At 51.6% G+C, this 26,515-nt stretch overlaps 61 non-coding genes across 61 annotated transcripts; 31 read left to right on the forward strand and 30 right to left on the reverse strand.

The window, feature by feature from the left end:
* The first annotated feature begins 112 nt into the window (after positions 1 to 112).
* Positions 113 to 204, forward strand: Trnai-uau (transfer RNA isoleucine (anticodon UAU)). Its single transcript is given in 2 exon segments — positions 113 to 150; positions 169 to 204. It is a non-coding gene; the product is annotated as a tRNA-Ile (tRNA).
* A 111-nt stretch (positions 205 to 315) lies between these two features.
* Positions 316 to 387, forward strand: Trnad-guc (transfer RNA aspartic acid (anticodon GUC)). The gene has a single exon. It is a non-coding gene; the product is annotated as a tRNA-Asp (tRNA).
* Positions 388 to 620: 233 nt separating this feature from the next.
* Positions 621 to 692, reverse strand: Trnam-cau (transfer RNA methionine (anticodon CAU)). The gene has a single exon. It is a non-coding gene; the product is annotated as a tRNA-Met (tRNA).
* A 274-nt stretch (positions 693 to 966) lies between these two features.
* Positions 967 to 1,039, reverse strand: Trnar-acg (transfer RNA arginine (anticodon ACG)). Its single transcript has one exon. It is a non-coding gene; the product is annotated as a tRNA-Arg (tRNA).
* Positions 1,040 to 1,481: 442 nt separating this feature from the next.
* On the forward strand, positions 1,482 to 1,573 carry Trnai-uau (transfer RNA isoleucine (anticodon UAU)). The gene is given in 2 exon segments: positions 1,482 to 1,519; positions 1,538 to 1,573. It is a non-coding gene; the product is annotated as a tRNA-Ile (tRNA).
* A 111-nt stretch (positions 1,574 to 1,684) lies between these two features.
* Trnad-guc (transfer RNA aspartic acid (anticodon GUC)) lies at positions 1,685 to 1,756 on the forward strand. Its single transcript has one exon. It is a non-coding gene; the product is annotated as a tRNA-Asp (tRNA).
* A 233-nt stretch (positions 1,757 to 1,989) lies between these two features.
* Positions 1,990 to 2,061, reverse strand: Trnam-cau (transfer RNA methionine (anticodon CAU)). The gene has a single exon. It is a non-coding gene; the product is annotated as a tRNA-Met (tRNA).
* A 274-nt stretch (positions 2,062 to 2,335) lies between these two features.
* Positions 2,336 to 2,408, reverse strand: Trnar-acg (transfer RNA arginine (anticodon ACG)). The gene has a single exon. It is a non-coding gene; the product is annotated as a tRNA-Arg (tRNA).
* A 442-nt stretch (positions 2,409 to 2,850) lies between these two features.
* On the forward strand, positions 2,851 to 2,942 carry Trnai-uau (transfer RNA isoleucine (anticodon UAU)). Its single transcript is given in 2 exon segments — positions 2,851 to 2,888; positions 2,907 to 2,942. It is a non-coding gene; the product is annotated as a tRNA-Ile (tRNA).
* A 111-nt stretch (positions 2,943 to 3,053) lies between these two features.
* Trnad-guc (transfer RNA aspartic acid (anticodon GUC)) lies at positions 3,054 to 3,125 on the forward strand. The gene has a single exon. It is a non-coding gene; the product is annotated as a tRNA-Asp (tRNA).
* A 233-nt stretch (positions 3,126 to 3,358) lies between these two features.
* Positions 3,359 to 3,430, reverse strand: Trnam-cau (transfer RNA methionine (anticodon CAU)). Its single transcript has one exon. It is a non-coding gene; the product is annotated as a tRNA-Met (tRNA).
* Positions 3,431 to 3,704: 274 nt separating this feature from the next.
* Positions 3,705 to 3,777, reverse strand: Trnar-acg (transfer RNA arginine (anticodon ACG)). Its single transcript has one exon. It is a non-coding gene; the product is annotated as a tRNA-Arg (tRNA).
* Positions 3,778 to 4,219: 442 nt separating this feature from the next.
* On the forward strand, positions 4,220 to 4,311 carry Trnai-uau (transfer RNA isoleucine (anticodon UAU)). Its single transcript is given in 2 exon segments — positions 4,220 to 4,257; positions 4,276 to 4,311. It is a non-coding gene; the product is annotated as a tRNA-Ile (tRNA).
* A 111-nt stretch (positions 4,312 to 4,422) lies between these two features.
* Positions 4,423 to 4,494, forward strand: Trnad-guc (transfer RNA aspartic acid (anticodon GUC)). The gene has a single exon. It is a non-coding gene; the product is annotated as a tRNA-Asp (tRNA).
* A 233-nt stretch (positions 4,495 to 4,727) lies between these two features.
* On the reverse strand, positions 4,728 to 4,799 carry Trnam-cau (transfer RNA methionine (anticodon CAU)). The gene has a single exon. It is a non-coding gene; the product is annotated as a tRNA-Met (tRNA).
* Positions 4,800 to 5,073: 274 nt separating this feature from the next.
* Trnar-acg (transfer RNA arginine (anticodon ACG)) lies at positions 5,074 to 5,146 on the reverse strand. Its single transcript has one exon. It is a non-coding gene; the product is annotated as a tRNA-Arg (tRNA).
* Positions 5,147 to 5,588: 442 nt separating this feature from the next.
* Positions 5,589 to 5,680, forward strand: Trnai-uau (transfer RNA isoleucine (anticodon UAU)). The gene is given in 2 exon segments: positions 5,589 to 5,626; positions 5,645 to 5,680. It is a non-coding gene; the product is annotated as a tRNA-Ile (tRNA).
* Positions 5,681 to 5,791: 111 nt separating this feature from the next.
* Positions 5,792 to 5,863, forward strand: Trnad-guc (transfer RNA aspartic acid (anticodon GUC)). Its single transcript has one exon. It is a non-coding gene; the product is annotated as a tRNA-Asp (tRNA).
* Positions 5,864 to 6,096: 233 nt separating this feature from the next.
* Positions 6,097 to 6,168, reverse strand: Trnam-cau (transfer RNA methionine (anticodon CAU)). The gene has a single exon. It is a non-coding gene; the product is annotated as a tRNA-Met (tRNA).
* A 274-nt stretch (positions 6,169 to 6,442) lies between these two features.
* On the reverse strand, positions 6,443 to 6,515 carry Trnar-acg (transfer RNA arginine (anticodon ACG)). Its single transcript has one exon. It is a non-coding gene; the product is annotated as a tRNA-Arg (tRNA).
* A 442-nt stretch (positions 6,516 to 6,957) lies between these two features.
* Trnai-uau (transfer RNA isoleucine (anticodon UAU)) lies at positions 6,958 to 7,049 on the forward strand. The gene is given in 2 exon segments: positions 6,958 to 6,995; positions 7,014 to 7,049. It is a non-coding gene; the product is annotated as a tRNA-Ile (tRNA).
* Positions 7,050 to 7,160: 111 nt separating this feature from the next.
* Positions 7,161 to 7,232, forward strand: Trnad-guc (transfer RNA aspartic acid (anticodon GUC)). The gene has a single exon. It is a non-coding gene; the product is annotated as a tRNA-Asp (tRNA).
* Positions 7,233 to 7,465: 233 nt separating this feature from the next.
* Positions 7,466 to 7,537, reverse strand: Trnam-cau (transfer RNA methionine (anticodon CAU)). Its single transcript has one exon. It is a non-coding gene; the product is annotated as a tRNA-Met (tRNA).
* A 274-nt stretch (positions 7,538 to 7,811) lies between these two features.
* On the reverse strand, positions 7,812 to 7,884 carry Trnar-acg (transfer RNA arginine (anticodon ACG)). The gene has a single exon. It is a non-coding gene; the product is annotated as a tRNA-Arg (tRNA).
* A 442-nt stretch (positions 7,885 to 8,326) lies between these two features.
* Positions 8,327 to 8,418, forward strand: Trnai-uau (transfer RNA isoleucine (anticodon UAU)). Its single transcript is given in 2 exon segments — positions 8,327 to 8,364; positions 8,383 to 8,418. It is a non-coding gene; the product is annotated as a tRNA-Ile (tRNA).
* A 111-nt stretch (positions 8,419 to 8,529) lies between these two features.
* On the forward strand, positions 8,530 to 8,601 carry Trnad-guc (transfer RNA aspartic acid (anticodon GUC)). Its single transcript has one exon. It is a non-coding gene; the product is annotated as a tRNA-Asp (tRNA).
* A 233-nt stretch (positions 8,602 to 8,834) lies between these two features.
* Positions 8,835 to 8,906, reverse strand: Trnam-cau (transfer RNA methionine (anticodon CAU)). Its single transcript has one exon. It is a non-coding gene; the product is annotated as a tRNA-Met (tRNA).
* A 274-nt stretch (positions 8,907 to 9,180) lies between these two features.
* Trnar-acg (transfer RNA arginine (anticodon ACG)) lies at positions 9,181 to 9,253 on the reverse strand. Its single transcript has one exon. It is a non-coding gene; the product is annotated as a tRNA-Arg (tRNA).
* A 442-nt stretch (positions 9,254 to 9,695) lies between these two features.
* Trnai-uau (transfer RNA isoleucine (anticodon UAU)) lies at positions 9,696 to 9,787 on the forward strand. The gene is given in 2 exon segments: positions 9,696 to 9,733; positions 9,752 to 9,787. It is a non-coding gene; the product is annotated as a tRNA-Ile (tRNA).
* Positions 9,788 to 9,898: 111 nt separating this feature from the next.
* Trnad-guc (transfer RNA aspartic acid (anticodon GUC)) lies at positions 9,899 to 9,970 on the forward strand. Its single transcript has one exon. It is a non-coding gene; the product is annotated as a tRNA-Asp (tRNA).
* Positions 9,971 to 10,203: 233 nt separating this feature from the next.
* Trnam-cau (transfer RNA methionine (anticodon CAU)) lies at positions 10,204 to 10,275 on the reverse strand. The gene has a single exon. It is a non-coding gene; the product is annotated as a tRNA-Met (tRNA).
* A 274-nt stretch (positions 10,276 to 10,549) lies between these two features.
* Trnar-acg (transfer RNA arginine (anticodon ACG)) lies at positions 10,550 to 10,622 on the reverse strand. Its single transcript has one exon. It is a non-coding gene; the product is annotated as a tRNA-Arg (tRNA).
* Positions 10,623 to 11,064: 442 nt separating this feature from the next.
* Positions 11,065 to 11,156, forward strand: Trnai-uau (transfer RNA isoleucine (anticodon UAU)). Its single transcript is given in 2 exon segments — positions 11,065 to 11,102; positions 11,121 to 11,156. It is a non-coding gene; the product is annotated as a tRNA-Ile (tRNA).
* Positions 11,157 to 11,267: 111 nt separating this feature from the next.
* Trnad-guc (transfer RNA aspartic acid (anticodon GUC)) lies at positions 11,268 to 11,339 on the forward strand. Its single transcript has one exon. It is a non-coding gene; the product is annotated as a tRNA-Asp (tRNA).
* A 233-nt stretch (positions 11,340 to 11,572) lies between these two features.
* On the reverse strand, positions 11,573 to 11,644 carry Trnam-cau (transfer RNA methionine (anticodon CAU)). Its single transcript has one exon. It is a non-coding gene; the product is annotated as a tRNA-Met (tRNA).
* Positions 11,645 to 11,918: 274 nt separating this feature from the next.
* Trnar-acg (transfer RNA arginine (anticodon ACG)) lies at positions 11,919 to 11,991 on the reverse strand. The gene has a single exon. It is a non-coding gene; the product is annotated as a tRNA-Arg (tRNA).
* A 442-nt stretch (positions 11,992 to 12,433) lies between these two features.
* Trnai-uau (transfer RNA isoleucine (anticodon UAU)) lies at positions 12,434 to 12,525 on the forward strand. Its single transcript is given in 2 exon segments — positions 12,434 to 12,471; positions 12,490 to 12,525. It is a non-coding gene; the product is annotated as a tRNA-Ile (tRNA).
* A 111-nt stretch (positions 12,526 to 12,636) lies between these two features.
* On the forward strand, positions 12,637 to 12,708 carry Trnad-guc (transfer RNA aspartic acid (anticodon GUC)). The gene has a single exon. It is a non-coding gene; the product is annotated as a tRNA-Asp (tRNA).
* A 233-nt stretch (positions 12,709 to 12,941) lies between these two features.
* On the reverse strand, positions 12,942 to 13,013 carry Trnam-cau (transfer RNA methionine (anticodon CAU)). The gene has a single exon. It is a non-coding gene; the product is annotated as a tRNA-Met (tRNA).
* A 274-nt stretch (positions 13,014 to 13,287) lies between these two features.
* Positions 13,288 to 13,360, reverse strand: Trnar-acg (transfer RNA arginine (anticodon ACG)). The gene has a single exon. It is a non-coding gene; the product is annotated as a tRNA-Arg (tRNA).
* A 442-nt stretch (positions 13,361 to 13,802) lies between these two features.
* Trnai-uau (transfer RNA isoleucine (anticodon UAU)) lies at positions 13,803 to 13,894 on the forward strand. The gene is given in 2 exon segments: positions 13,803 to 13,840; positions 13,859 to 13,894. It is a non-coding gene; the product is annotated as a tRNA-Ile (tRNA).
* Positions 13,895 to 14,300: 406 nt separating this feature from the next.
* Positions 14,301 to 14,372, reverse strand: Trnam-cau (transfer RNA methionine (anticodon CAU)). The gene has a single exon. It is a non-coding gene; the product is annotated as a tRNA-Met (tRNA).
* A 274-nt stretch (positions 14,373 to 14,646) lies between these two features.
* Positions 14,647 to 14,719, reverse strand: Trnar-acg (transfer RNA arginine (anticodon ACG)). The gene has a single exon. It is a non-coding gene; the product is annotated as a tRNA-Arg (tRNA).
* Positions 14,720 to 15,161: 442 nt separating this feature from the next.
* On the forward strand, positions 15,162 to 15,253 carry Trnai-uau (transfer RNA isoleucine (anticodon UAU)). The gene is given in 2 exon segments: positions 15,162 to 15,199; positions 15,218 to 15,253. It is a non-coding gene; the product is annotated as a tRNA-Ile (tRNA).
* Positions 15,254 to 15,364: 111 nt separating this feature from the next.
* Positions 15,365 to 15,436, forward strand: Trnad-guc (transfer RNA aspartic acid (anticodon GUC)). The gene has a single exon. It is a non-coding gene; the product is annotated as a tRNA-Asp (tRNA).
* Positions 15,437 to 15,669: 233 nt separating this feature from the next.
* Trnam-cau (transfer RNA methionine (anticodon CAU)) lies at positions 15,670 to 15,741 on the reverse strand. The gene has a single exon. It is a non-coding gene; the product is annotated as a tRNA-Met (tRNA).
* Positions 15,742 to 16,015: 274 nt separating this feature from the next.
* Positions 16,016 to 16,088, reverse strand: Trnar-acg (transfer RNA arginine (anticodon ACG)). The gene has a single exon. It is a non-coding gene; the product is annotated as a tRNA-Arg (tRNA).
* Positions 16,089 to 16,530: 442 nt separating this feature from the next.
* Positions 16,531 to 16,622, forward strand: Trnai-uau (transfer RNA isoleucine (anticodon UAU)). The gene is given in 2 exon segments: positions 16,531 to 16,568; positions 16,587 to 16,622. It is a non-coding gene; the product is annotated as a tRNA-Ile (tRNA).
* Positions 16,623 to 16,733: 111 nt separating this feature from the next.
* On the forward strand, positions 16,734 to 16,805 carry Trnad-guc (transfer RNA aspartic acid (anticodon GUC)). Its single transcript has one exon. It is a non-coding gene; the product is annotated as a tRNA-Asp (tRNA).
* A 233-nt stretch (positions 16,806 to 17,038) lies between these two features.
* Trnam-cau (transfer RNA methionine (anticodon CAU)) lies at positions 17,039 to 17,110 on the reverse strand. The gene has a single exon. It is a non-coding gene; the product is annotated as a tRNA-Met (tRNA).
* Positions 17,111 to 17,384: 274 nt separating this feature from the next.
* On the reverse strand, positions 17,385 to 17,457 carry Trnar-acg (transfer RNA arginine (anticodon ACG)). Its single transcript has one exon. It is a non-coding gene; the product is annotated as a tRNA-Arg (tRNA).
* Positions 17,458 to 17,899: 442 nt separating this feature from the next.
* On the forward strand, positions 17,900 to 17,991 carry Trnai-uau (transfer RNA isoleucine (anticodon UAU)). Its single transcript is given in 2 exon segments — positions 17,900 to 17,937; positions 17,956 to 17,991. It is a non-coding gene; the product is annotated as a tRNA-Ile (tRNA).
* Positions 17,992 to 18,102: 111 nt separating this feature from the next.
* Positions 18,103 to 18,174, forward strand: Trnad-guc (transfer RNA aspartic acid (anticodon GUC)). The gene has a single exon. It is a non-coding gene; the product is annotated as a tRNA-Asp (tRNA).
* A 233-nt stretch (positions 18,175 to 18,407) lies between these two features.
* Trnam-cau (transfer RNA methionine (anticodon CAU)) lies at positions 18,408 to 18,479 on the reverse strand. Its single transcript has one exon. It is a non-coding gene; the product is annotated as a tRNA-Met (tRNA).
* A 274-nt stretch (positions 18,480 to 18,753) lies between these two features.
* Positions 18,754 to 18,826, reverse strand: Trnar-acg (transfer RNA arginine (anticodon ACG)). The gene has a single exon. It is a non-coding gene; the product is annotated as a tRNA-Arg (tRNA).
* A 442-nt stretch (positions 18,827 to 19,268) lies between these two features.
* On the forward strand, positions 19,269 to 19,360 carry Trnai-uau (transfer RNA isoleucine (anticodon UAU)). Its single transcript is given in 2 exon segments — positions 19,269 to 19,306; positions 19,325 to 19,360. It is a non-coding gene; the product is annotated as a tRNA-Ile (tRNA).
* Positions 19,361 to 19,471: 111 nt separating this feature from the next.
* Positions 19,472 to 19,543, forward strand: Trnad-guc (transfer RNA aspartic acid (anticodon GUC)). Its single transcript has one exon. It is a non-coding gene; the product is annotated as a tRNA-Asp (tRNA).
* Positions 19,544 to 19,776: 233 nt separating this feature from the next.
* On the reverse strand, positions 19,777 to 19,848 carry Trnam-cau (transfer RNA methionine (anticodon CAU)). The gene has a single exon. It is a non-coding gene; the product is annotated as a tRNA-Met (tRNA).
* Positions 19,849 to 20,122: 274 nt separating this feature from the next.
* Trnar-acg (transfer RNA arginine (anticodon ACG)) lies at positions 20,123 to 20,195 on the reverse strand. The gene has a single exon. It is a non-coding gene; the product is annotated as a tRNA-Arg (tRNA).
* A 442-nt stretch (positions 20,196 to 20,637) lies between these two features.
* Trnai-uau (transfer RNA isoleucine (anticodon UAU)) lies at positions 20,638 to 20,729 on the forward strand. Its single transcript is given in 2 exon segments — positions 20,638 to 20,675; positions 20,694 to 20,729. It is a non-coding gene; the product is annotated as a tRNA-Ile (tRNA).
* Positions 20,730 to 26,411: 5,682 nt separating this feature from the next.
* Positions 26,412 to 26,483, forward strand: Trnad-guc (transfer RNA aspartic acid (anticodon GUC)). The gene has a single exon. It is a non-coding gene; the product is annotated as a tRNA-Asp (tRNA).
* Positions 26,484 to 26,515: the final 32 nt, after the last annotated feature.

A 26,515-nucleotide genomic window follows, 5' to 3' on the forward strand; every position in this document is an offset into this window, starting at 1 on the left:
AGACAGGTGCTAAAGTCGCAGTATGGCCGCAGGTGACGGTCGTATGACGGGTCTGTAGCCACAACAGGTTGGCATCAAAGTGAACACCGCTAACTGAAAGCACTCTGCTGTAGCCCCAGTGGCGCAGTTGGTTAGCGCACGGTACTTATAAGGCAGTAGCCGTGAGCAATGCCGGGGTTGTGAGTTCGAGCCTCACCTGGGGCATACTTTTATTTCGTAGCAGCTGACTATGGAAGCATCGGGACGCTACATTTGAGATGTATCACGTACCCGAGAACCATAAATGTGCGTGCACTGTAGACAACGACTGCGTGTTCCTCGGTAGTATAGTGGTTAGTATCCCCGCCTGTCACGCGGGAGACCGGGGTTCGATTCCCCGCCGGGGAGAGACGATTTTTATATCGCGAAAGCTGCACGTGTGGCCCGAAAAAGCATTACCGTTGTGATCAAGGAACGTAATCGCTAAAAAATCGTAAGAAAGTCTGCGTCTTAGGAAGTGTTTCTCGTATTCTGCACACGACGTCGTCGTTTCACAACTCACAGGGTTTGCTGTCGACGCTGAATCAGCGCACCCCAAGATTAATGATCGAGCACGAAGCACCCAAGAAAAAGAATAATTTTAGCAGAGCGTGGTTTCGATCCACGGACCTCTGGGTTATGGGCCCAGCACGCTTCCACTGCGCCACTCTGCCGTGCGGAGAGGCGCGCGCTCTTCGGTGCGTGACATGGGACACTTGGAAAAGCGTTGTCTGCGTCGCCTACCGTTTAATTAACTGTGTAGCATCTCCCAGCTTGACTTGTCTCGACTTTGCTCGACTGACGCTACGCTGACGCTTGCACGAAGCGATATTTACCGCGATCGTCTCGAGATGCAGCTGCGAGATGCTCAGGATTAACATTGCACTCCACGAAGGTGGAGACATTCGAATGCACTGCCTAGCTACGCGCCCGCAACTAACAAAATGCCGACCCTGCCAGGATTCGAACCTGGAATCTTCTGATCCGTAGTCAGACGCGTTATCCGTTGCGCCACAGGGCCGCTGCTAGCGCTTTGTACCACGGGGCGGGTGAAGATCGCAAAGCAACGTGTACTCCGTGGCTCGGCAATTTCATGTCATCCACTGACAACGGCGGCGCGGCCACTCTGGTCTTCCGCACTCTGCAGGGAGCTGCCAAGGAAGGCATCTCTCCACCAGCTGCTCGGCCACGGAGCGCCTGCACAGCTTAGAGCTTGCCACACATCTGCCGTCGCTGTTGGACAGGTAGCGGAATGCAAGGCGCCCGTTTTTTTGCATTTTTTCGGTGATGACAAGCGGTTGACATGCTTGTAAGTGTAGCATATAAAACAAGAATCGTATGAAGCATTCGTAGACAGGTGCTAAAGTCGCAGTATGGCCGCAGGTGACGGTCGTATGACGGGTCTGTAGCCACAACAGGTTGGCATCAAAGTGAATACCGCTAACTGTAAGCCCTCTGCTGTAGCCCCAGTGGCGCAATTGGTTAGCGCACGGTACTTATAAGGCAGTAGCCGTGAGCAATGCCGGGGTTGTGAGTTCGAGCCTCACCTGGGGCATACTTTTATTTCGTAGCAGCTGACTATGGAAGCATCGGGACGCTACATTTGAGATGTATCACGTACCCGAGAACCATAAATGTGCGTGCACTGTAGACAACGACTGCGTGTTCCTCGGTAGTATAGTGGTTAGTATCCCCGCCTGTCACGCGGGAGACCGGGGTTCGATTCCCCGCCGGGGAGAGACGATTTTTATATCGCGAAAGCTGCACGTGTGGCCCGAAAAAGCATTACCGTTGTGATCAAGGAACGTAATCGCTAAAAAATCGTAAGAAAGTCTGCGTCTTAGGAAGTGTTTCTCGTATTCTGCACACGACGTCGTCGTTTCACAACTCACAGGGTTTGCTGTCGACGCTGAATCAGCGCACCCCAAGATTAATGATCGAGCACGAAGCACCCAAGAAAAAGAATAATTTTAGCAGAGCGTGGTTTCGATCCACGGACCTCTGGGTTATGGGCCCAGCACGCTTCCACTGCGCCACTCTGCCGTGCGGAGAGGCGCGCGCTCTTCGGTGCGTGACATGGGACACTTGGAAAAGCGTTGTCTGCGTCGCCTACCGTTTAATTAACTGTGTAGCATCTCCCAGCTTGACTTGTCTCGACTTTGCTCGACTGACGCTACGCTGACGCTTGCACGAAGCGATATTTACCGCGATCGTCTCGAGATGCAGCTGCGAGATGCTCAGGATTAACATTGCACTCCACGAAGGTGGAGACATTCGAATGCACTGCCTAGCTACGCGCCCGCAACTAACAAAATGCCGACCCTGCCAGGATTCGAACCTGGAATCTTCTGATCCGTAGTCAGACGCGTTATCCGTTGCGCCACAGGGCCGCTGCTAGCGCTTTGTACCACGGGGCGGGTGAAGATCGCAAAGCAACGTGTACTCCGTGGCTCGGCAATTTCATGTCATCCACTGACAACGGCGGCGCGGCCACTCTGGTCTTCCGCACTCTGCAGGGAGCTGCCAAGGAAGGCATCTCTCCACCAGCTGCTCGGCCACGGAGCGCCTGCACAGCTTAGAGCTTGCCACACATCTGCCGTCGCTGTTGGACAGGTAGCGGAATGCAAGGCGCCCGTTTTTTTGCATTTTTTCGGTGATGACAAGCGGTTGACATGCTTGTAAGTGTAGCATATAAAACAAGAATCGTATGAAGCATTCGTAGACAGGTGCTAAAGTCGCAGTATGGCCGCAGGTGACGGTCGTATGACGGGTCTGTAGCCACAACAGGTTGGCATCAAAGTGAATACCGCTAACTGTAAGCCCTCTGCTGTAGCCCCAGTGGCGCAATTGGTTAGCGCACGGTACTTATAAGGCAGTAGCCGTGAGCAATGCCGGGGTTGTGAGTTCGAGCCTCACCTGGGGCATACTTTTATTTCGTAGCAGCTGACTATGGAAGCATCGGGACGCTACATTTGAGATGTATCACGTACCCGAGAACCATAAATGTGCGTGCACTGTAGACAACGACTGCGTGTTCCTCGGTAGTATAGTGGTTAGTATCCCCGCCTGTCACGCGGGAGACCGGGGTTCGATTCCCCGCCGGGGAGAGACGATTTTTATATCGCGAAAGCTGCACGTGTGGCCCGAAAAAGCATTACCGTTGTGATCAAGGAACGTAATCGCTAAAAAATCGTAAGAAAGTCTGCGTCTTAGGAAGTGTTTCTCGTATTCTGCACACGACGTCGTCGTTTCACAACTCACAGGGTTTGCTGTCGACGCTGAATCAGCGCACCCCAAGATTAATGATCGAGCACGAAGCACCCAAGAAAAAGAATAATTTTAGCAGAGCGTGGTTTCGATCCACGGACCTCTGGGTTATGGGCCCAGCACGCTTCCACTGCGCCACTCTGCCGTGCGGAGAGGCGCGCGCTCTTCGGTGCGTGACATGGGACACTTGGAAAAGCGTTGTCTGCGTCGCCTACCGTTTAATTAACTGTGTAGCATCTCCCAGCTTGACTTGTCTCGACTTTGCTCGACTGACGCTACGCTGACGCTTGCACGAAGCGATATTTACCGCGATCGTCTCGAGATGCAGCTGCGAGATGCTCAGGATTAACATTGCACTCCACGAAGGTGGAGACATTCGAATGCACTGCCTAGCTACGCGCCCGCAACTAACAAAATGCCGACCCTGCCAGGATTCGAACCTGGAATCTTCTGATCCGTAGTCAGACGCGTTATCCGTTGCGCCACAGGGCCGCTGCTAGCGCTTTGTACCACGGGGCGGGTGAAGATCGCAAAGCAACGTGTACTCCGTGGCTCGGCAATTTCATGTCATCCACTGACAACGGCGGCGCGGCCACTCTGGTCTTCCGCACTCTGCAGGGAGCTGCCAAGGAAGGCATCTCTCCACCAGCTGCTCGGCCACGGAGCGCCTGCACAGCTTAGAGCTTGCCACACATCTGCCGTCGCTGTTGGACAGGTAGCGGAATGCAAGGCGCCCGTTTTTTTGCATTTTTTCGGTGATGACAAGCGGTTGACATGCTTGTAAGTGTAGCATATAAAACAAGAATCGTATGAAGCATTCGTAGACAGGTGCTAAAGTCGCAGTATGGCCGCAGGTGACGGTCGTATGACGGGTCTGTAGCCACAACAGGTTGGCATCAAAGTGAATACCGCTAACTGTAAGCCCTCTGCTGTAGCCCCAGTGGCGCAATTGGTTAGCGCACGGTACTTATAAGGCAGTAGCCGTGAGCAATGCCGGGGTTGTGAGTTCGAGCCTCACCTGGGGCATACTTTTATTTCGTAGCAGCTGACTATGGAAGCATCGGGACGCTACATTTGAGATGTATCACGTACCCGAGAACCATAAATGTGCGTGCACTGTAGACAACGACTGCGTGTTCCTCGGTAGTATAGTGGTTAGTATCCCCGCCTGTCACGCGGGAGACCGGGGTTCGATTCCCCGCCGGGGAGAGACGATTTTTATATCGCGAAAGCTGCACGTGTGGCCCGAAAAAGCATTACCGTTGTGATCAAGGAACGTAATCGCTAAAAAATCGTAAGAAAGTCTGCGTCTTAGGAAGTGTTTCTCGTATTCTGCACACGACGTCGTCGTTTCACAACTCACAGGGTTTGCTGTCGACGCTGAATCAGCGCACCCCAAGATTAATGATCGAGCACGAAGCACCCAAGAAAAAGAATAATTTTAGCAGAGCGTGGTTTCGATCCACGGACCTCTGGGTTATGGGCCCAGCACGCTTCCACTGCGCCACTCTGCCGTGCGGAGAGGCGCGCGCTCTTCGGTGCGTGACATGGGACACTTGGAAAAGCGTTGTCTGCGTCGCCTACCGTTTAATTAACTGTGTAGCATCTCCCAGCTTGACTTGTCTCGACTTTGCTCGACTGACGCTACGCTGACGCTTGCACGAAGCGATATTTACCGCGATCGTCTCGAGATGCAGCTGCGAGATGCTCAGGATTAACATTGCACTCCACGAAGGTGGAGACATTCGAATGCACTGCCTAGCTACGCGCCCGCAACTAACAAAATGCCGACCCTGCCAGGATTCGAACCTGGAATCTTCTGATCCGTAGTCAGACGCGTTATCCGTTGCGCCACAGGGCCGCTGCTAGCGCTTTGTACCACGGGGCGGGTGAAGATCGCAAAGCAACGTGTACTCCGTGGCTCGGCAATTTCATGTCATCCACTGACAACGGCGGCGCGGCCACTCTGGTCTTCCGCACTCTGCAGGGAGCTGCCAAGGAAGGCATCTCTCCACCAGCTGCTCGGCCACGGAGCGCCTGCACAGCTTAGAGCTTGCCACACATCTGCCGTCGCTGTTGGACAGGTAGCGGAATGCAAGGCGCCCGTTTTTTTGCATTTTTTCGGTGATGACAAGCGGTTGACATGCTTGTAAGTGTAGCATATAAAACAAGAATCGTATGAAGCATTCGTAGACAGGTGCTAAAGTCGCAGTATGGCCGCAGGTGACGGTCGTATGACGGGTCTGTAGCCACAACAGGTTGGCATCAAAGTGAATACCGCTAACTGTAAGCCCTCTGCTGTAGCCCCAGTGGCGCAGTTGGTTAGCGCACGGTACTTATAAGGCAGTAGCCGTGAGCAATGCCGGGGTTGTGAGTTCGAGCCTCACCTGGGGCATACTTTTATTTCGTAGCAGCTGACTATGGAAGCATCGGGACGCTACATTTGAGATGTATCACGTACCCGAGAACCATAAATGTGCGTGCACTGTAGACAACGACTGCGTGTTCCTCGGTAGTATAGTGGTTAGTATCCCCGCCTGTCACGCGGGAGACCGGGGTTCGATTCCCCGCCGGGGAGAGACGATTTTTATATCGCGAAAGCTGCACGTGTGGCCCGAAAAAGCATTACCGTTGTGATCAAGGAACGTAATCGCTAAAAAATCGTAAGAAAGTCTGCGTCTTAGGAAGTGTTTCTCGTATTCTGCACACGACGTCGTCGTTTCACAACTCACAGGGTTTGCTGTCGACGCTGAATCAGCGCACCCCAAGATTAATGATCGAGCACGAAGCACCCAAGAAAAAGAATAATTTTAGCAGAGCGTGGTTTCGATCCACGGACCTCTGGGTTATGGGCCCAGCACGCTTCCACTGCGCCACTCTGCCGTGCGGAGAGGCGCGCGCTCTTCGGTGCGTGACATGGGACACTTGGAAAAGCGTTGTCTGCGTCGCCTACCGTTTAATTAACTGTGTAGCATCTCCCAGCTTGACTTGTCTCGACTTTGCTCGACTGACGCTACGCTGACGCTTGCACGAAGCGATATTTACCGCGATCGTCTCGAGATGCAGCTGCGAGATGCTCAGGATTAACATTGCACTCCACGAAGGTGGAGACATTCGAATGCACTGCCTAGCTACGCGCCCGCAACTAACAAAATGCCGACCCTGCCAGGATTCGAACCTGGAATCTTCTGATCCGTAGTCAGACGCGTTATCCGTTGCGCCACAGGGCCGCTGCTAGCGCTTTGTACCACGGGGCGGGTGAAGATCGCAAAGCAACGTGTACTCCGTGGCTCGGCAATTTCATGTCATCCACTGACAACGGCGGCGCGGCCACTCTGGTCTTCCGCACTCTGCAGGGAGCTGCCAAGGAAGGCATCTCTCCACCAGCTGCTCGGCCACGGAGCGCCTGCACAGCTTAGAGCTTGCCACACATCTGCCGTCGCTGTTGGACAGGTAGCGGAATGCAAGGCGCCCGTTTTTTTGCATTTTTTCGGTGATGACAAGCGGTTGACATGCTTGTAAGTGTAGCATATAAAACAAGAATCGTATGAAGCATTCGTAGACAGGTGCTAAAGTCGCAGTATGGCCGCAGGTGACGGTCGTATGACGGGTCTGTAGCCACAACAGGTTGGCATCAAAGTGAATACCGCTAACTGTAAGCCCTCTGCTGTAGCCCCAGTGGCGCAATTGGTTAGCGCACGGTACTTATAAGGCAGTAGCCGTGAGCAATGCCGGGGTTGTGAGTTCGAGCCTCACCTGGGGCATACTTTTATTTCGTAGCAGCTGACTATGGAAGCATCGGGACGCTACATTTGAGATGTATCACGTACCCGAGAACCATAAATGTGCGTGCACTGTAGACAACGACTGCGTGTTCCTCGGTAGTATAGTGGTTAGTATCCCCGCCTGTCACGCGGGAGACCGGGGTTCGATTCCCCGCCGGGGAGAGACGATTTTTATATCGCGAAAGCTGCACGTGTGGCCCGAAAAAGCATTACCGTTGTGATCAAGGAACGTAATCGCTAAAAAATCGTAAGAAAGTCTGCGTCTTAGGAAGTGTTTCTCGTATTCTGCACACGACGTCGTCGTTTCACAACTCACAGGGTTTGCTGTCGACGCTGAATCAGCGCACCCCAAGATTAATGATCGAGCACGAAGCACCCAAGAAAAAGAATAATTTTAGCAGAGCGTGGTTTCGATCCACGGACCTCTGGGTTATGGGCCCAGCACGCTTCCACTGCGCCACTCTGCCGTGCGGAGAGGCGCGCGCTCTTCGGTGCGTGACATGGGACACTTGGAAAAGCGTTGTCTGCGTCGCCTACCGTTTAATTAACTGTGTAGCATCTCCCAGCTTGACTTGTCTCGACTTTGCTCGACTGACGCTACGCTGACGCTTGCACGAAGCGATATTTACCGCGATCGTCTCGAGATGCAGCTGCGAGATGCTCAGGATTAACATTGCACTCCACGAAGGTGGAGACATTCGAATGCACTGCCTAGCTACGCGCCCGCAACTAACAAAATGCCGACCCTGCCAGGATTCGAACCTGGAATCTTCTGATCCGTAGTCAGACGCGTTATCCGTTGCGCCACAGGGCCGCTGCTAGCGCTTTGTACCACGGGGCGGGTGAAGATCGCAAAGCAACGTGTACTCCGTGGCTCGGCAATTTCATGTCATCCACTGACAACGGCGGCGCGGCCACTCTGGTCTTCCGCACTCTGCAGGGAGCTGCCAAGGAAGGCATCTCTCCACCAGCTGCTCGGCCACGGAGCGCCTGCACAGCTTAGAGCTTGCCACACATCTGCCGTCGCTGTTGGACAGGTAGCGGAATGCAAGGCGCCCGTTTTTTTGCATTTTTTCGGTGATGACAAGCGGTTGACATGCTTGTAAGTGTAGCATATAAAACAAGAATCGTATGAAGCATTCGTAGACAGGTGCTAAAGTCGCAGTATGGCCGCAGGTGACGGTCGTATGACGGGTCTGTAGCCACAACAGGTTGGCATCAAAGTGAATACCGCTAACTGTAAGCCCTCTGCTGTAGCCCCAGTGGCGCAATTGGTTAGCGCACGGTACTTATAAGGCAGTAGCCGTGAGCAATGCCGGGGTTGTGAGTTCGAGCCTCACCTGGGGCATACTTTTATTTCGTAGCAGCTGACTATGGAAGCATCGGGACGCTACATTTGAGATGTATCACGTACCCGAGAACCATAAATGTGCGTGCACTGTAGACAACGACTGCGTGTTCCTCGGTAGTATAGTGGTTAGTATCCCCGCCTGTCACGCGGGAGACCGGGGTTCGATTCCCCGCCGGGGAGAGACGATTTTTATATCGCGAAAGCTGCACGTGTGGCCCGAAAAAGCATTACCGTTGTGATCAAGGAACGTAATCGCTAAAAAATCGTAAGAAAGTCTGCGTCTTAGGAAGTGTTTCTCGTATTCTGCACACGACGTCGTCGTTTCACAACTCACAGGGTTTGCTGTCGACGCTGAATCAGCGCACCCCAAGATTAATGATCGAGCACGAAGCACCCAAGAAAAAGAATAATTTTAGCAGAGCGTGGTTTCGATCCACGGACCTCTGGGTTATGGGCCCAGCACGCTTCCACTGCGCCACTCTGCCGTGCGGAGAGGCGCGCGCTCTTCGGTGCGTGACATGGGACACTTGGAAAAGCGTTGTCTGCGTCGCCTACCGTTTAATTAACTGTGTAGCATCTCCCAGCTTGACTTGTCTCGACTTTGCTCGACTGACGCTACGCTGACGCTTGCACGAAGCGATATTTACCGCGATCGTCTCGAGATGCAGCTGCGAGATGCTCAGGATTAACATTGCACTCCACGAAGGTGGAGACATTCGAATGCACTGCCTAGCTACGCGCCCGCAACTAACAAAATGCCGACCCTGCCAGGATTCGAACCTGGAATCTTCTGATCCGTAGTCAGACGCGTTATCCGTTGCGCCACAGGGCCGCTGCTAGCGCTTTGTACCACGGGGCGGGTGAAGATCGCAAAGCAACGTGTACTCCGTGGCTCGGCAATTTCATGTCATCCACTGACAACGGCGGCGCGGCCACTCTGGTCTTCCGCACTCTGCAGGGAGCTGCCAAGGAAGGCATCTCTCCACCAGCTGCTCGGCCACGGAGCGCCTGCACAGCTTAGAGCTTGCCACACATCTGCCGTCGCTGTTGGACAGGTAGCGGAATGCAAGGCGCCCGTTTTTTTGCATTTTTTCGGTGATGACAAGCGGTTGACATGCTTGTAAGTGTAGCATATAAAACAAGAATCGTATGAAGCATTCGTAGACAGGTGCTAAAGTCGCAGTATGGCCGCAGGTGACGGTCGTATGACGGGTCTGTAGCCACAACAGGTTGGCATCAAAGTGAATACCGCTAACTGTAAGCCCTCTGCTGTAGCCCCAGTGGCGCAATTGGTTAGCGCACGGTACTTATAAGGCAGTAGCCGTGAGCAATGCCGGGGTTGTGAGTTCGAGCCTCACCTGGGGCATACTTTTATTTCGTAGCAGCTGACTATGGAAGCATCGGGACGCTACATTTGAGATGTATCACGTACCCGAGAACCATAAATGTGCGTGCACTGTAGACAACGACTGCGTGTTCCTCGGTAGTATAGTGGTTAGTATCCCCGCCTGTCACGCGGGAGACCGGGGTTCGATTCCCCGCCGGGGAGAGACGATTTTTATATCGCGAAAGCTGCACGTGTGGCCCGAAAAAGCATTACCGTTGTGATCAAGGAACGTAATCGCTAAAAAATCGTAAGAAAGTCTGCGTCTTAGGAAGTGTTTCTCGTATTCTGCACACGACGTCGTCGTTTCACAACTCACAGGGTTTGCTGTCGACGCTGAATCAGCGCACCCCAAGATTAATGATCGAGCACGAAGCACCCAAGAAAAAGAATAATTTTAGCAGAGCGTGGTTTCGATCCACGGACCTCTGGGTTATGGGCCCAGCACGCTTCCACTGCGCCACTCTGCCGTGCGGAGAGGCGCGCGCTCTTCGGTGCGTGACATGGGACACTTGGAAAAGCGTTGTCTGCGTCGCCTACCGTTTAATTAACTGTGTAGCATCTCCCAGCTTGACTTGTCTCGACTTTGCTCGACTGACGCTACGCTGACGCTTGCACGAAGCGATATTTACCGCGATCGTCTCGAGATGCAGCTGCGAGATGCTCAGGATTAACATTGCACTCCACGAAGGTGGAGACATTCGAATGCACTGCCTAGCTACGCGCCCGCAACTAACAAAATGCCGACCCTGCCAGGATTCGAACCTGGAATCTTCTGATCCGTAGTCAGACGCGTTATCCGTTGCGCCACAGGGCCGCTGCTAGCGCTTTGTACCACGGGGCGGGTGAAGATCGCAAAGCAACGTGTACTCCGTGGCTCGGCAATTTCATGTCATCCACTGACAACGGCGGCGCGGCCACTCTGGTCTTCCGCACTCTGCAGGGAGCTGCCAAGGAAGGCATCTCTCCACCAGCTGCTCGGCCACGGAGCGCCTGCACAGCTTAGAGCTTGCCACACATCTGCCGTCGCTGTTGGACAGGTAGCGGAATGCAAGGCGCCCGTTTTTTTGCATTTTTTCGGTGATGACAAGCGGTTGACATGCTTGTAAGTGTAGCATATAAAACAAGAATCGTATGAAGCATTCGTAGACAGGTGCTAAAGTCGCAGTATGGCCGCAGGTGACGGTCGTATGACGGGTCTGTAGCCACAACAGGTTGGCATCAAAGTGAATACCGCTAACTGTAAGCCCTCTGCTGTAGCCCCAGTGGCGCAGTTGGTTAGCGCACGGTACTTATAAGGCAGTAGCCGTGAGCAATGCCGGGGTTGTGAGTTCGAGCCTCACCTGGGGCATACTTTTATTTCGTAGCAGCTGACTATGGAAGCATCGGGACGCTACATTTGAGATGTATCACGTACCCGAGAACCATAAATGTGCGTGCACTGTAGACAACGACTGCGTGTTCCTCGGTAGTATAGTGGTTAGTATCCCCGCCTGTCACGCGGGAGACCGGGGTTCGATTCCCCGCTGGGGAGAGACGATTTTTATATCGCGAAAGCTGCACGTGTGGCCCGAAAAAGCATTACCGTTGTGATCAAGGAACGTAATCGCTAAAAAATCGTAAGAAAGTCTGCGTCTTAGGAAGTGTTTCTCGTATTCTGCACACGACGTCGTCGTTTCACAACTCACAGGGTTTGCTGTCGACGCTGAATCAGCGCACCCCAAGATTAATGATCGAGCACGAAGCACCCAAGAAAAAGAATAATTTTAGCAGAGCGTGGTTTCGATCCACGGACCTCTGGGTTATGGGCCCAGCACGCTTCCACTGCGCCACTCTGCCGTGCGGAGAGGCGCGCGCTCTTCGGTGCGTGACATGGGACACTTGGAAAAGCGTTGTCTGCGTCGCCTACCGTTTAATTAACTGTGTAGCATCTCCCAGCTTGACTTGTCTCGACTTTGCTCGACTGACGCTACGCTGACGCTTGCACGAAGCGATATTTACCGCGATCGTCTCGAGATGCAGCTGCGAGATGCTCAGGATTAACATTGCACTCCACGAAGGTGGAGACATTCGAATGCACTGCCTAGCTACGCGCCCGCAACTAACAAAATGCCGACCCTGCCAGGATTCGAACCTGGAATCTTCTGATCCGTAGTCAGACGCGTTATCCGTTGCGCCACAGGGCCGCTGCTAGCGCTTTGTACCACGGGGCGGGTGAAGATCGCAAAGCAACGTGTACTCCGTGGCTCGGCAATTTCATGTCATCCACTGACAACGGCGGCGCGGCCACTCTGGTCTTCCGCACTCTGCAGGGAGCTGCCAAGGAAGGCATCTCTCCACCAGCTGCTCGGCCACGGAGCGCCTGCACAGCTTAGAGGTTGCCACACATCTGCCGTCGCTGTTGGACAGGTAGCGGAATGCAAGGCGCCCGTTTTTTTGCATTTTTTCGGTGATGACAAGCGGTTGACATGCTTGTAAGTGTAGCATATAAAACAAGAATCGTATGAAGCATTCGTAGACAGGTGCTAAAGTCGCAGTATGGCCGCAGGTGACGGTCGTATGACGGGTCTGTAGCCACAACAGGTTGGCATCAAAGTGAATACCGCTAACTGTAAGCACTCTGCTGTAGCCCCAGTGGCGCAATTGGTTAGCGCACGGTACTTATAAGGCAGTAGCCGTGAGCAATGCCGGGGTTGTGAGTTCGAGCCTCACCTGGGGCATACTTTTATTTCGTAGCAGCTGACTATGGAAGCATCGGGACGCTACATTTGAGATGTATCACGTACCCGAGAACCATAAATGTGCGTGCACTGTAGACAACGACTGCGTGTTCCTCGGTAGTATAGTGGTTAGTATCCCCACCTGTCACGCGGGAGACCGGGGTTCGATTCCCCGCCGGGGACAGACGATTTTTATATCGCGAAAGCTGCACGTGTGGCCCGAAAAAGCATTACCGTTGTGATCAAGGAACGTAATCGCTAAAAAATCGTAAGAAAGTCTGCGTCTTAGGCAGTGTTTCTCGTATTCTGCACACGACGTCGTCGTTTCACAACTCACAGGGTTTGCTGTCGACGCTGAATCAGCGCACCCCAAGATTAATGATCGAGCACGAAGCACCCAAGAAAAGGAATAATTTTAGCAGAGCGTGGTTTCGATCCACGGACCTCTGGGGTATGGGCCCAGCACGCTTCCACTGCGCCACTCTGCTGTGCGGAGAGGCGGCCGCTCTTCGGTGCGTGACATGGGACACTTGGAAAAGCGTTGTCTGCGTCGCCTACCGTTTAATTAACTGTGTAGCATCTCCCAGCTTGACTTGTCTCGACTTTGCTCGACTGACGCTACGCTGACGCTTGCACGAAGCGATATTTACCGCGATCGTCTCGAGATGCAGCTGCGAGATGCTCAGGATTAACATTGCACTCCACGAAGGTGGAGACATTCGAATGCACTGCCTAGCTACGCGCCCGCAACTAACAAAACGCCGACCCTGCCAGGATTCGAACCTGGAATCTTCTGATCCGTAGTCAGACGCGTTATCCGTTGCGCCACAGGGCCGCTGCTAGCGTTTTGTACCACGGGGCGGGTGAACTTCGCAAAGCAACGTGTACTCCGTGGCTCGGCAATTGCATGTCATCCACTGACAACGGCGGCGCGGCCACTCTGGTCTTCCGCACTCTGCAGGGAGCTGCCAAGGAAGGCATCTCTCCACCAGCTGCTCGGCCACGGAGCGCCTGCACAGCTTAGAGCTTGCCACACATCTGCCGTCGCTGTCGGACAGGTAGCGGAATGCAAGGCGCCCGTTTTTTTGCATTTTTTCGGTGATGACAAGCGGTTGACATGCTTGTAAGTGTAGCATATAAAACAAGAATCGTATGAAGCATTCGTAGACAGGTCCTAAAGTCGCAGTATGGCCGCAGGTGACGGTCGTATGACGGGTCTGTAGCCACAACAGGTTGGCATCAAAGTGAACACCGCTAACTGAAAGCACTCTGCTGTAGCCCCAGTGGCGCAATTGGTTAGCGCACAGTACTTATAAGGCAGTAGCCGTGAGCAATGCCGGGGTTGTGAGTTCGAGCCTCACCTGGGGCATACTTTTATTTCGTAGCAGCTGACTATGGAAGCATCGGGACGCTACATTTGAGATGTATCACGTACCCGAGAACCATAAATGTGCGTGCACTGTAGACAACGACTCGGTAGTATAGTGGTTAGTATCCCCACCTGTCACGCGGGAGACCGGGGTTCGATTCCCCGCCGGGGACAGACGATTTTTATATCGCGAAAGCTGCACGTGTGGCCCGAAAAAGCATTACCGTTGTGATCAAGGAACGTAATCGCTAAAAAATCGTAAGAAAGTCTGCGTCTTAGGCAGTGTTTCTCGTATTCTGCACACGACGTCGTCGTTTCACAACTCACAGGGTTTGCTGTCGACGCTGAATCAGCGCACCCCAAGATTAATGATCGAGCACGAAGCACCCAAGAAAAGGAATAATTTTAGCAGAGCGTGGTTTCGATCCACGGACCTCTGGGGTATGGGCCCAGCACGCTTCCACTGCGCCACTCTGCTGTGCGGAGAGGCGGCCGCTCTTCGGTGCGTGACATGGGACACTTGGAAAAGCGTTGTCTGCGTCGCCTACCGTTTAATTAACTGTGTAGCATCTCCCAGCTTGACTTGTCTCGACTTTGCTCGACTGACGCTACGCTGACGCTTGCACGAAGCGATATTTACCGCGATCGTCTCGAGATGCAGCTGCGAGATGCTCAGGATTAACATTGCACTCCACGAAGGTGGAGACATTCGAATGCACTGCCTAGCTACGCGCCCGCAACTAACAAAACGCCGACCCTGCCAGGATTCGAACCTGGAATCTTCTGATCCGTAGTCAGACGCGTTATCCGTTGCGCCACAGGGCCGCTGCTAGCGTTTTGTACCACGGGGCGGGTGAACTTCGCAAAGCAACGTGTACTCCGTGGCTCGGCAATTGCATGTCATCCACTGACAACGGCGGCGCGGCCACTCTGGTCTTCCGCACTCTGCAGGGAGCTGCCAAGGAAGGCATCTCTCCACCAGCTGCTCGGCCACGGAGCGCCTGCACAGCTTAGAGCTTGCCACACATCTGCCGTCGCTGTCGGACAGGTAGCGGAATGCAAGGCGCCCGTTTTTTTGCATTTTTTCGGTGATGACAAGCGGTTGACATGCTTGTAAGTGTAGCATATAAAACAAGAATCGTATGAAGCATTCGTAGACAGGTCCTAAAGTCGCAGTATGGCCGCAGGTGACGGTCGTATGACGGGTCTGTAGCCACAACAGGTTGGCATCAAAGTGAACACCGCTAACTGAAAGCACTCTGCTGTAGCCCCAGTGGCGCAATTGGTTAGCGCACAGTACTTATAAGGCAGTAGCCGTGAGCAATGCCGGGGTTGTGAGTTCGAGCCTCACCTGGGGCATACTTTTATTTCGTAGCAGCTGACTATGGAAGCATCGGGACGCTACATTTGAGATGTATCACGTACCCGAGAACCATAAATGTGCGTGCACTGTAGACAACGACTGCGTGTTCCTCGGTAGTATAGTGGTTAGTATCCCCACCTGTCACGCGGGAGACCGGGGTTCGATTCCCCGCCGGGGACAGACGATTTTTATATCGCGAAAGCTGCACGTGTGGCCCGAAAAAGCATTACCGTTGTGATCAAGGAACGTAATCGCTAAAAAATCGTAAGAAAGTCTGCGTCTTAGGCAGTGTTTCTCGTATTCTGCACACGACGTCGTCGTTTCACAACTCACAGGGTTTGCTGTCGACGCTGAATCAGCGCACCCCAAGATTAATGATCGAGCACGAAGCACCCAAGAAAAGGAATAATTTTAGCAGAGCGTGGTTTCGATCCACGGACCTCTGGGGTATGGGCCCAGCACGCTTCCACTGCGCCACTCTGCTGTGCGGAGAGGCGGCCGCTCTTCGGTGCGTGACATGGGACACTTGGAAAAGCGTTGTCTGCGTCGCCTACCGTTTAATTAACTGTGTAGCATCTCCCAGCTTGACTTGTCTCGACTTTGCTCGACTGACGCTACGCTGACGCTTGCACGAAGCGATATTTACCGCGATCGTCTCGAGATGCAGCTGCGAGATGCTCAGGATTAACATTGCACTCCACGAAGGTGGAGACATTCGAATGCACTGCCTAGCTACGCGCCCGCAACTAACAAAACGCCGACCCTGCCAGGATTCGAACCTGGAATCTTCTGATCCGTAGTCAGACGCGTTATCCGTTGCGCCACAGGGCCGCTGCTAGCGTTTTGTACCACGGGGCGGGTGAACTTCGCAAAGCAACGTGTACTCCGTGGCTCGGCAATTGCATGTCATCCACTGACAACGGCGGCGCGGCCACTCTGGTCTTCCGCACTCTGCAGGGAGCTGCCAAGGAAGGCATCTCTCCACCAGCTGCTCGGCCACGGAGCGCCTGCACAGCTTAGAGCTTGCCACACATCTGCCGTCGCTGTCGGACAGGTAGCGGAATGCAAGGCGCCCGTTTTTTTGCATTTTTTCGGTGATGACAAGCGGTTGACATGCTTGTAAGTGTAGCATATAAAACAAGAATCGTATGAAGCATTCGTAGACAGGTCCTAAAGTCGCAGTATGGCCGCAGGTGACGGTCGTATGACGGGTCTGTAGCCACAACAGGTTGGCATCAAAGTGAACACCGCTAACTGAAAGCACTCTGCTGTAGCCCCAGTGGCGCAATTGGTTAGCGCACAGTACTTATAAGGCAGTAGCCGTGAGCAATGCCGGGGTTGTGAGTTCGAGCCTCACCTGGGGCATACTTTTATTTCGTAGCAGCTGACTATGGAAGCATCGGGACGCTACATTTGAGATGTATCACGTACCCGAGAACCATAAATGTGCGTGCACTGTAGACAACGACTGCGTGTTCCTCGGTAGTATAGTGGTTAGTATCCCCACCTGTCACGCGGGAGACCGGGGTTCGATTCCCCGCCGGGGACAGACGATTTTTATATCGCGAAAGCTGCACGTGTGGCCCGAAAAAGCATTACCGTTGTGATCAAGGAACGTAATCGCTAAAAAATCGTAAGAAAGTCTGCGTCTTAGGCAGTGTTTCTCGTATTCTGCACACGACGTCGTCGTTTCACAACTCACAGGGTTTGCTGTCGACGCTGAATCAGCGCACCCCAAGATTAATGATCGAGCACGAAGCACCCAAGAAAAGGAATAATTTTAGCAGAGCGTGGTTTCGATCCACGGACCTCTGGGGTATGGGCCCAGCACGCTTCCACTGCGCCACTCTGCTGTGCGGAGAGGCGGCCGCTCTTCGGTGCGTGACATGGGACACTTGGAAAAGCGTTGTCTGCGTCGCCTACCGTTTAATTAACTGTGTAGCATCTCCCAGCTTGACTTGTCTCGACTTTGCTCGACTGACGCTACGCTGACGCTTGCACGAAGCGATATTTACCGCGATCGTCTCGAGATGCAGCTGCGAGATGCTCAGGATTAACATTGCACTCCACGAAGGTGGAGACATTCGAATGCACTGCCTAGCTACGCGCCCGCAACTAACAAAACGCCGACCCTGCCAGGATTCGAACCTGGAATCTTCTGATCCGTAGTCAGACGCGTTATCCGTTGCGCCACAGGGCCGCTGCTAGCGTTTTGTACCACGGGGCGGGTGAACTTCGCAAAGCAACGTGTACTCCGTGGCTCGGCAATTGCATGTCATCCACTGACAACGGCGGCGCGGCCACTCTGGTCTTCCGCACTCTGCAGGGAGCTGCCAAGGAAGGCATCTCTCCACCAGCTGCTCGGCCACGGAGCGCCTGCACAGCTTAGAGCTTGCCACACATCTGCCGTCGCTGTCGGACAGGTAGCGGAATGCAAGGCGCCCGTTTTTTTGCATTTTTTCGGTGATGACAAGCGGTTGACATGCTTGTAAGTGTAGCATATAAAACAAGAATCGTATGAAGCATTCGTAGACAGGTCCTAAAGTCGCAGTATGGCCGCAGGTGACGGTCGTATGACGGGTCTGTAGCCACAACAGGTTGGCATCAAAGTGAACACCGCTAACTGAAAGCACTCTGCTGTAGCCCCAGTGGCGCAATTGGTTAGCGCACAGTACTTATAAGGCAGTAGCCGTGAGCAATGCCGGGGTTGTGAGTTCGAGCCTCACCTGGGGCATACTTTTATTTCGTAGCAGCTGACTATGGAAGCATCGGGACGCTACATTTGAGATGTATCACGTACCCGAGAACCATAAATGTGCGTGCACTGTAGACAACGACTGCGTGTTCCTCGGTAGTATAGTGGTTAGTATCCCCACCTGTCACGCGGGAGACCGGGGTTCGATTCCCCGCCGGGGACAGACGATTTTTATATCGCGAAAGCTGCACGTGTGGCCCGAAAAAGCATTACCGTTGTGATCAAGGAACGTAATCGCTAAAAAATCGTAAGAAAGTCTGCGTCTTAGGCAGTGTTTCTCGTATTCTGCACACGACGTCGTCGTTTCACAACTCACAGGGTTTGCTGTCGACGCTGAATCAGCGCACCCCAAGATTAATGATCGAGCACGAAGCACCCAAGAAAAGGAATAATTTTAGCAGAGCGTGGTTTCGATCCACGGACCTCTGGGGTATGGGCCCAGCACGCTTCCACTGCGCCACTCTGCTGTGCGGAGAGGCGGCCGCTCTTCGGTGCGTGACATGGGACACTTGGAAAAGCGTTGTCTGCGTCGCCTACCGTTTAATTAACTGTGTAGCATCTCCCAGCTTGACTTGTCTCGACTTTGCTCGACTGACGCTACGCTGACGCTTGCACGAAGCGATATTTACCGCGATCGTCTCGAGATGCAGCTGCGAGATGCTCAGGATTAACATTGCACTCCACGAAGGTGGAGACATTCGAATGCACTGCCTAGCTACGCGCCCGCAACTAACAAAACGCCGACCCTGCCAGGATTCGAACCTGGAATCTTCTGATCCGTAGTCAGACGCGTTATCCGTTGCGCCACAGGGCCGCTGCTAGCGTTTTGTACCACGGGGCGGGTGAACTTCGCAAAGCAACGTGTACTCCGTGGCTCGGCAATTGCATGTCATCCACTGACAACGGCGGCGCGGCCACTCTGGTCTTCCGCACTCTGCAGGGAGCTGCCAAGGAAGGCATCTCTCCACCAGCTGCTCGGCCACGGAGCGCCTGCACAGCTTAGAGCTTGCCACACATCTGCCGTCGCTGTCGGACAGGTAGCGGAATGCAAGGCGCCCGTTTTTTTGCATTTTTTCGGTGATGACAAGCGGTTGACATGCTTGTAAGTGTAGCATATAAAACAAGAATCGTATGAAGCATTCGTAGACAGGTCCTAAAGTCGCAGTATGGCCGCAGGTGACGGTCGTATGACGGGTCTGTAGCCACAACAGGTTGGCATCAAAGTGAACACCGCTAACTGAAAGCACTCTGCTGTAGCCCCAGTGGCGCAATTGGTTAGCGCACAGTACTTATAAGGCAGTAGCCGTGAGCAATGCCGGGGTTGTGAGTTCGAGCCTCACCTGGGGCATACTTTTATTTCGTAGCAGCTGACTATGGAAGCATCGGGACGCTACATTTGAGATGTATCACGTACCCGAGAACCATAAATGTGCGTGCACTGTAGACAACGACTGCGTGTTCCTCGGTAGTATAGTGGTTAGTATCCCCACCTGTCACGCGGGAGACCGGGGTTCGATTCCCCGCCGGGGACAGACGATTTTTATATCGCGAAAGCTGCACGTGTGGCCCGAAAAAGCATTACCGTTGTGATCAAGGAACGTAATCGCTAAAAAATCGTAAGAAAGTCTGCGTCTTAGGCAGTGTTTCTCGTATTCTGCACACGACGTCGTCGTTTCACAACTCACAGGGTTTGCTGTCGACGCTGAATCAGCGCACCCCAAGATTAATGATCGAGCACGAAGCACCCAAGAAAAGGAATAATTTTAGCAGAGCGTGGTTTCGATCCACGGACCTCTGGGGTATGGGCCCAGCACGCTTCCACTGCGCCACTCTGCTGTGCGGAGAGGCGGCCGCTCTTCGGTGCGTGACATGGGACACTTGGAAAAGCGTTGTCTGCGTCGCCTACCGTTTAATTAACTGTGTAGCATCTCCCAGCTTGACTTGTCTCGACTTTGCTCGACTGACGCTACGCTGACGCTTGCACGAAGCGATATTTACCGCGATCGTCTCGAGATGCAGCTGCGAGATGCTCAGGATTAACATTGCACTCCACGAAGGTGGAGACATTCGAATGCACTGCCTAGCTACGCGCCCGCAACTAACAAAACGCCGACCCTGCCAGGATTCGAACCTGGAATCTTCTGATCCGTAGTCAGACGCGTTATCCGTTGCGCCACAGGGCCGCTGCTAGCGTTTTGTACCACGGGGCGGGTGAAGTTCGCAAAGCAACGTGTACTCCGTGGCTCGGCAATTGCATGTCATCCACTGACAACGGCGGCGCGGCCACTCTGGTCTTCCGCACTCTGCAGGGAGCTGCCAAGGAAGGCATCTCTCCACCAGCTGCTCGGCCACGGAGCGCCTGCACAGCTTAGAGCTTGCCACACATCTGCCGTCGCTGTCGGACAGGTAGCGGAATGCAAGGCGCCCGTTTTTTTGCATTTTTTCGGTGATGACAAGCGGTTGACATGCTTGTAAGTGTAGCATATAAAACAAGAATCGTATGAAGCATTCGTAGACAGGTCCTAAAGTCGCAGTATGGCCGCAGGTGACGGTCGTATGACGGGTCTGTAGCCACAACAGGTTGGCATCAAAGTGAACACCGCTAACTGAAAGCACTCTGCTGTAGCCCCAGTGGCGCAATTGGTTAGCGCACAGTACTTATAAGGCAGTAGCCGTGAGCAATGCCGGGGTTGTGAGTTCGAGCCTCACCTGGGGCATACTTTTATTTCGTAGCAGCTGACTATGGAAGTAGTTCCGCTTGCGACGCCGTGCAGGTCGCACGTGTTGTGCCTTCGCTCCGCAATAGCGTGTGCAAGCCGTGACTACTTTCTTTGTTTACGTTGTTTGCTAGATTTGCTGTCTTGTGCTTCCGTCAGTTCACTTTTAGTGTTTTGTGACGTTTTGTGTTAGCGGTCTCGACCGTTTAATAAGTGGATATGTCGTCCAGGTTGTTCCCAAGGAAATGTACTCTGTGTTTCGAATTTGACAAGTCTACACGTCATGTTCAACCGAGTTCCATGGAAGTTCACGATTTCATAGTGGATGTCATTGGTATTACGTCTGACCAGGTTCATACTGCCTATTACGACACAGATCTCTACTGTTTCTTCGTCAAGTTGCTAAACCCTGTGTTACTGGAGAGGATTCTGTTAAAACATGGTAGCAGAGCTGAGTTCCGTCATCGTGACGCCTCGGTGAGTACTGTTCTCATATCCAATGCTGATGTAGAATACAAAAATGTCCGTGTGTACAACCTGCCGCCGGAAGTTGAAAACTGTTATTTACGTGAGATTTTGACGAAATATGGGGAGGTCAAGCAAATCCGTAACGAACGTTGGTCTAGTCAACATCGGTTACAGTGTTTTAGTGGCGTCCGGTCAGTCGAAATGCACGTCAAGCAAGATATCCCCTCCCATCTTATTGTTTGTGGGTATAAAGTTCATGTCACGTACAGTGGGCAACCAGGCACATGCTTTATTTGTAATGAAACTGGTCACTTGCGTACGAACTGCCCTAAACGTGTATTTGTTCTCAAAAGTACTTTGGAACAGCGTAAAAAGTTGACATTGGCTGATCTTGTTAGGGAGGCACCAATCACGGACATCGACCGCCCTCGTGATAGTGAAATATTGCCCCCGGAGCCTGGTTTGCCTGTTGCCGACTTTCCACCCTTTCCTTCAAAACCGGTTACAGATACGCCTGCCTCCAAATCTGACGTGCAGCTGCTGAGCCACAAACGGCGAAGAACGTGTGATGATGATAGTCCGGACGAGGCTCTCCAGGAATTAGAACTCGACGTCCCAAAAGAGATGCCGGTTACGGTTACTGACTCAAGTTTTTCTGAACCGTCGCACGCAGCTGTCGACGCTGCGGCTATTGACGTCATTCCGAGTGACGTACAGGCAGCTTTGGCACCACAACAGCCGAGCCCGCCGCCTGAAGTCGCGACGTCACCACAGGCCGAATCACAACAAGCGCGTGCTTCCGATAAGCATAACGAGGCAGGCAGTACTTGTGTACAAACTGAAGGAAGTCAAAGTCCGTCTACAAACAAACACGAAGTTCGTGCTAGTGACAACAAACAAACTTGTCCACCTTCTGAGTCAGTTCTTTCCGCAGATCAGATGATTGAGGCGTCACAGCACGTTATGGATTGCGAAGTCACTCAGGACCCTCCCACACCTCCGTCTGCCGATGTGTTCCCTAGCAGAGCACGTAGTAGGACCAAAGTTCAACCGAACGTCAACGCAGTACGGAAGAAAAACAAACCCAACGACACACAAGTGACTGTTCGTGATCCTCCCGACAATGCAGACCATTCCGAAGTCTCTATGCCCTTGTAATGCGACCAGTGTTGTTTAGTGACCCTTTACGTACCTCACTGTAATAATGGCACAAGCGTACAAATTCGTCTCCCTGAACATAAATAAGATTCGATCTGATCTCAAAATTGCGGCCCTACAGCAGTTTCTATACGAATCTGACGCTGATATTGTGTTGTTGCAGGAAGTTACTGTTTTAAATCTCTTCATCTCTGGTTTTCAAACCATATCAAACGTTGCTCCTGAGGAAAGTACAGGTACCGCACTTTTATTACGGGAAGGCATTCCAGTTGGGGAGATCGAGTTTTTAGATTCCGGTCGAGGAGTGAGCTGTAAAATTTTTGATGTAACCCTTGTTAATTTATATGCCCCATCAGGCAACAGCAACAAATTCGAACGGTCACGTTTTTATAAGGAGGATGTTACGTATCTGTTGAGGAGCAGTCCTCAAAACCTGATAATAGGAGGTGACTTCAACTGTGTTCTACGTAAAAACGATCAGTCCCCTCATTTTAACTACTGTAAAGAACTGCACGAGCTCGTTAAGAATATTAAGCTGAAAGATGCTTGGGAACTGAAGTATCCTACTTTAGTTAAATTCACTTTTTTCACCGTTACTTCATGCAGCCGTCTGGATAGAATTTATCTATCGGACTGTATCAGTGACAGACTCCTAGCGGTTGACGTAATCCCGGCTAGTTTTACCGACCATTGCGCTTTTACGGCAACGGTTCAATTAAATCGACAGCCTACCAAATTATTTCGTTCCCCGTGGATGTTAAACATATCGCATCTGGCGGACGCTGAGTTATTTGACGTTATCAGGCATGTGTGGGAAACTTGTTTGCGTTCCATCACTTTTTATCCGACTAAAGCGATGTGGTGGACCACTGTTGCGAAACCAAAGCTTCGAAAAAGTCTCATTTATTATAGTGCTCAGAAAGCACGCGCCTTCAAGAGGACTTTTGAGTTTTACTACACTGTGCTGCGACAACTGTATGATTCATCCACTGCGACCAACACTAACTTTCCATCAATTCAACGTGTCAAGGCTAAACTTGTCAGCTTGAAGCGTCAACAATTGGAAGGTCTGAAAGTTAAATCCAAACCTAAATCTGTTTTAGCCGACGAAATGACATCTATGTACCATTTATTTAAGCATTTCTCGCGCCGCCGCAGGGCTTTCATTGATGTTTTGGAAAGGGATAATGGGGAATTACTCTCTACTCAAGCGGCCATTATTAGTGAAATTCACCAACATTTCCAACGACTGTATTCCAGTGAAATTGTCAATGAACCTGCTGTCAGTGCAGTGGTCAATGTTTTTGATAGGGCGATTACTCCTGCTGACAATGTCGACTTTTTATCGGATTTTACTCCCGAGGAAGTTTTAGCCTTGATCTCCAAGTCGCCTTCCTTTAAATCGCCTGGTCCTGATGGTTTGCCCAAGGAATTTTATATCAAATTCTGGAATGTCCTTGGTGGTACTTTCACTGAAATTGTTAATGAAGTCATGAGTGGTGGTCCTCTTCCTGCCGAGTTCAAGGTGGGTAGAATTGTTTTAGTCCCGAAGAGAACTGGTCACAAGCGAGTTGATAATCTCCGTCCAATCACATTATTGAACTTTGATTATAAAACGATTGCCCGCGCGATTAATAGCAGAATGACCCCCATCCTTGGGAAAGTTATTCATTCACATCAGTCTTGCCTTCCAGGGAGATCCATTATGACTCCGGTTGCGGAGTACAGAGACGTTATTTCAGTAGCGGCCGTAACCAACATCAAATGTGCTTTCCTTTTTCTTGACTTTTGCAAAGCTTTTGACCGCGTTAGTCATCACTATTTAGAACGCATCCTGCAGCGAATTGGACTCGAAGAACGAGCTGTGGCAGTCATTCGGCATATGATAACAGGCATTACTGCTAGGATCACCGTTAACGGTCAGCTGACACAAGCTGTTGGTATACGACGAGGTGTACCGCAAGGCAGTCCTTTGTCGATGTCGCTCTTTGTTTTGTCGCTCGAGCCATTTCTGAAGAGATTGTGTATCACATTAACTGGCCTTTCTGTCTTAGGGAGCAATCTTACTGTGAGGGCTTACGCCGATGATGTTGCTGTTATCCTACGTCATGAGTCTGAAGTGGCCCAATTGCGGGCTGGGATTGAAAATTACAGCACTGCGTCTGGAGCGAAACTCAGTGAGGGTAAATGTAAGGTTCTAAGCTTACGGGGCTTCGAATCTCTTGCTATACCGTGGGCACAGATCGTCGAACAACATGTTGCTCTGGGAATCATCATCGATAGGTGTCCTTTACGTATGGCAGCTAAAAACTGGAAACTTACTGCAAATCGAATACAGGGAGCTATAGTGGAAAACACTTGGCGATCGACAAATATCCTCCAGAAGATCAGGATTTTGAATACATACATACTCTGTAAAGCTTATTATGTCGCTCAGGTGTTCCCTCTTCCCAAAATGCAAGCCCATAAGATCATGCGTTTGTCCAGCAGGTTTGTGTGGCTCGGTCATATTTTTAAGTTAACCTATACCACACTGTCTAAGTCAGTGCAAGCTGGGGGCCTGCAACTCACTGATATCCGTCGAAAGGCGACGGCACTCTATATAAACCGAACAACTGAGATAATTACCACGATGCCCCATACTATCACATCGAAGCTGTTTCGCATTGTTCGCCCAAAATGTATGAAACCGCCAATTGACATCGGGAAACTAAACTTTCAATTGCAACATGTCGGTGTTTATTACCTCGAAATGAGTTACTTAGGTGACAGTGTTTCCACAAGTCCTTGTCTCACGACAGTGTTCTTAATTGCTCAGTGGCAGAAGTACGAAGCTCCAAATACAATTGAAATGCACTACCCAAGAATCGTCTGGACGGCAGTGTGGACCAATATTACTCTCAAAATTCATTCTTCAGATGTGCTTTCCGCCTGGTATAAAGTTGTCCACAATCTTATTCCAACCAACGAAAAACTCAACCGCATTGGCTTAAGTGCTACTGACAACTGCCTCAAATGTGGATTAGTAGACACTCTGAGGCACAGGTTTACTTGCTGCGGGCATCAGTTCAACTGGCATTGGGTGCGGAAACGATTGGCGCTGCTCACACGTAGCACTGAAAGTCTTTATACGACTGATATCCTCCTGTGGCCTGATACACGGTTTTACCCCAAAACGAAAAACAATACTGTTATGTGGATGCTGGGACATTTTGTCAATTACGTCATGACCCAACAAGGAGAAGACAATATTACTGCCTTTACTGCTTATATGGCGACGGCATATTGGCGAAGAAACCAGTTCCCACACATTAAGAGGGATTTTGGCAATATGTTAACAATCCTGTTTGAGAAACAGGGAATTGGGTGATTCTAAAGTATATCCGCGATTCCTGTCACCATTTCCATGGTGAAGTTCCCAGGTACAAGTCAACAGTGACTACTATTTTCGTTATCATTTCGCCTATGGCGCCTGAAGAACCTGAAGTTTTCTTTTCTTTCTTATTCCTCATTATTTGTTTTTTGAGGGAAGAGACATTTTTTTTTTTTTTTTTTTTTTTTTTTTTTTTTTTTTTTTTTTTTTTTTTTTGAAAGATTTCTAATTTTCGTTGGCACTTATATTCCAATGAAGACGAAGCAATGAGCTCCTTGTAATCCCGAAGAAATTGAATTCCTTTTGTGTACTGTTGTACGATGCCAGTGAATCTGGAGACTTTGATTTCATTTGAATATAGCTGAAGAAGCTCGCCAAGGAAGGCATTCATGGAGAGCGCAAGGAGGGCTGTAAGGGGAGAAGGGAGGCCCTAAAAAAAAAAAAAAAAATAAAAAAAAAAAAAAAAAAAAAAAAAAAAAAAAAGAAGTGGCGCAATTGGTTAGCGCACAGTACTTATAAGGCAGTAGCCGTGAGCAATGCCGGGGTTGTGAGTTCGAGCCTCACCTGGGGCATACTTTTATTTCGTAGCAGCTGACTATGGAAGCATCGGGACGCTACATTTGAGATGTATCACGTACCCGAGAACCATAAATGTGCGTGCACTGTAGACAACGACTGCGTGTTCCTCGGTAGTATAGTGGTTAGTATCCCCACCTGTCACGCGGGAGACCGGGGTTCGATTCCCCGCCGGGGACAGACGATTTTTATATCGCGAAAGCTGCACGTG

The sequence above is a fragment of the Schistocerca serialis genome, unplaced genomic scaffold, assembly GCF_023864345.2.
Source record: "Schistocerca serialis cubense isolate TAMUIC-IGC-003099 unplaced genomic scaffold, iqSchSeri2.2 HiC_scaffold_729, whole genome shotgun sequence".
NCBI classification, from domain to species: Eukaryota; Metazoa; Arthropoda; class Insecta; order Orthoptera; family Acrididae; genus Schistocerca; species Schistocerca serialis.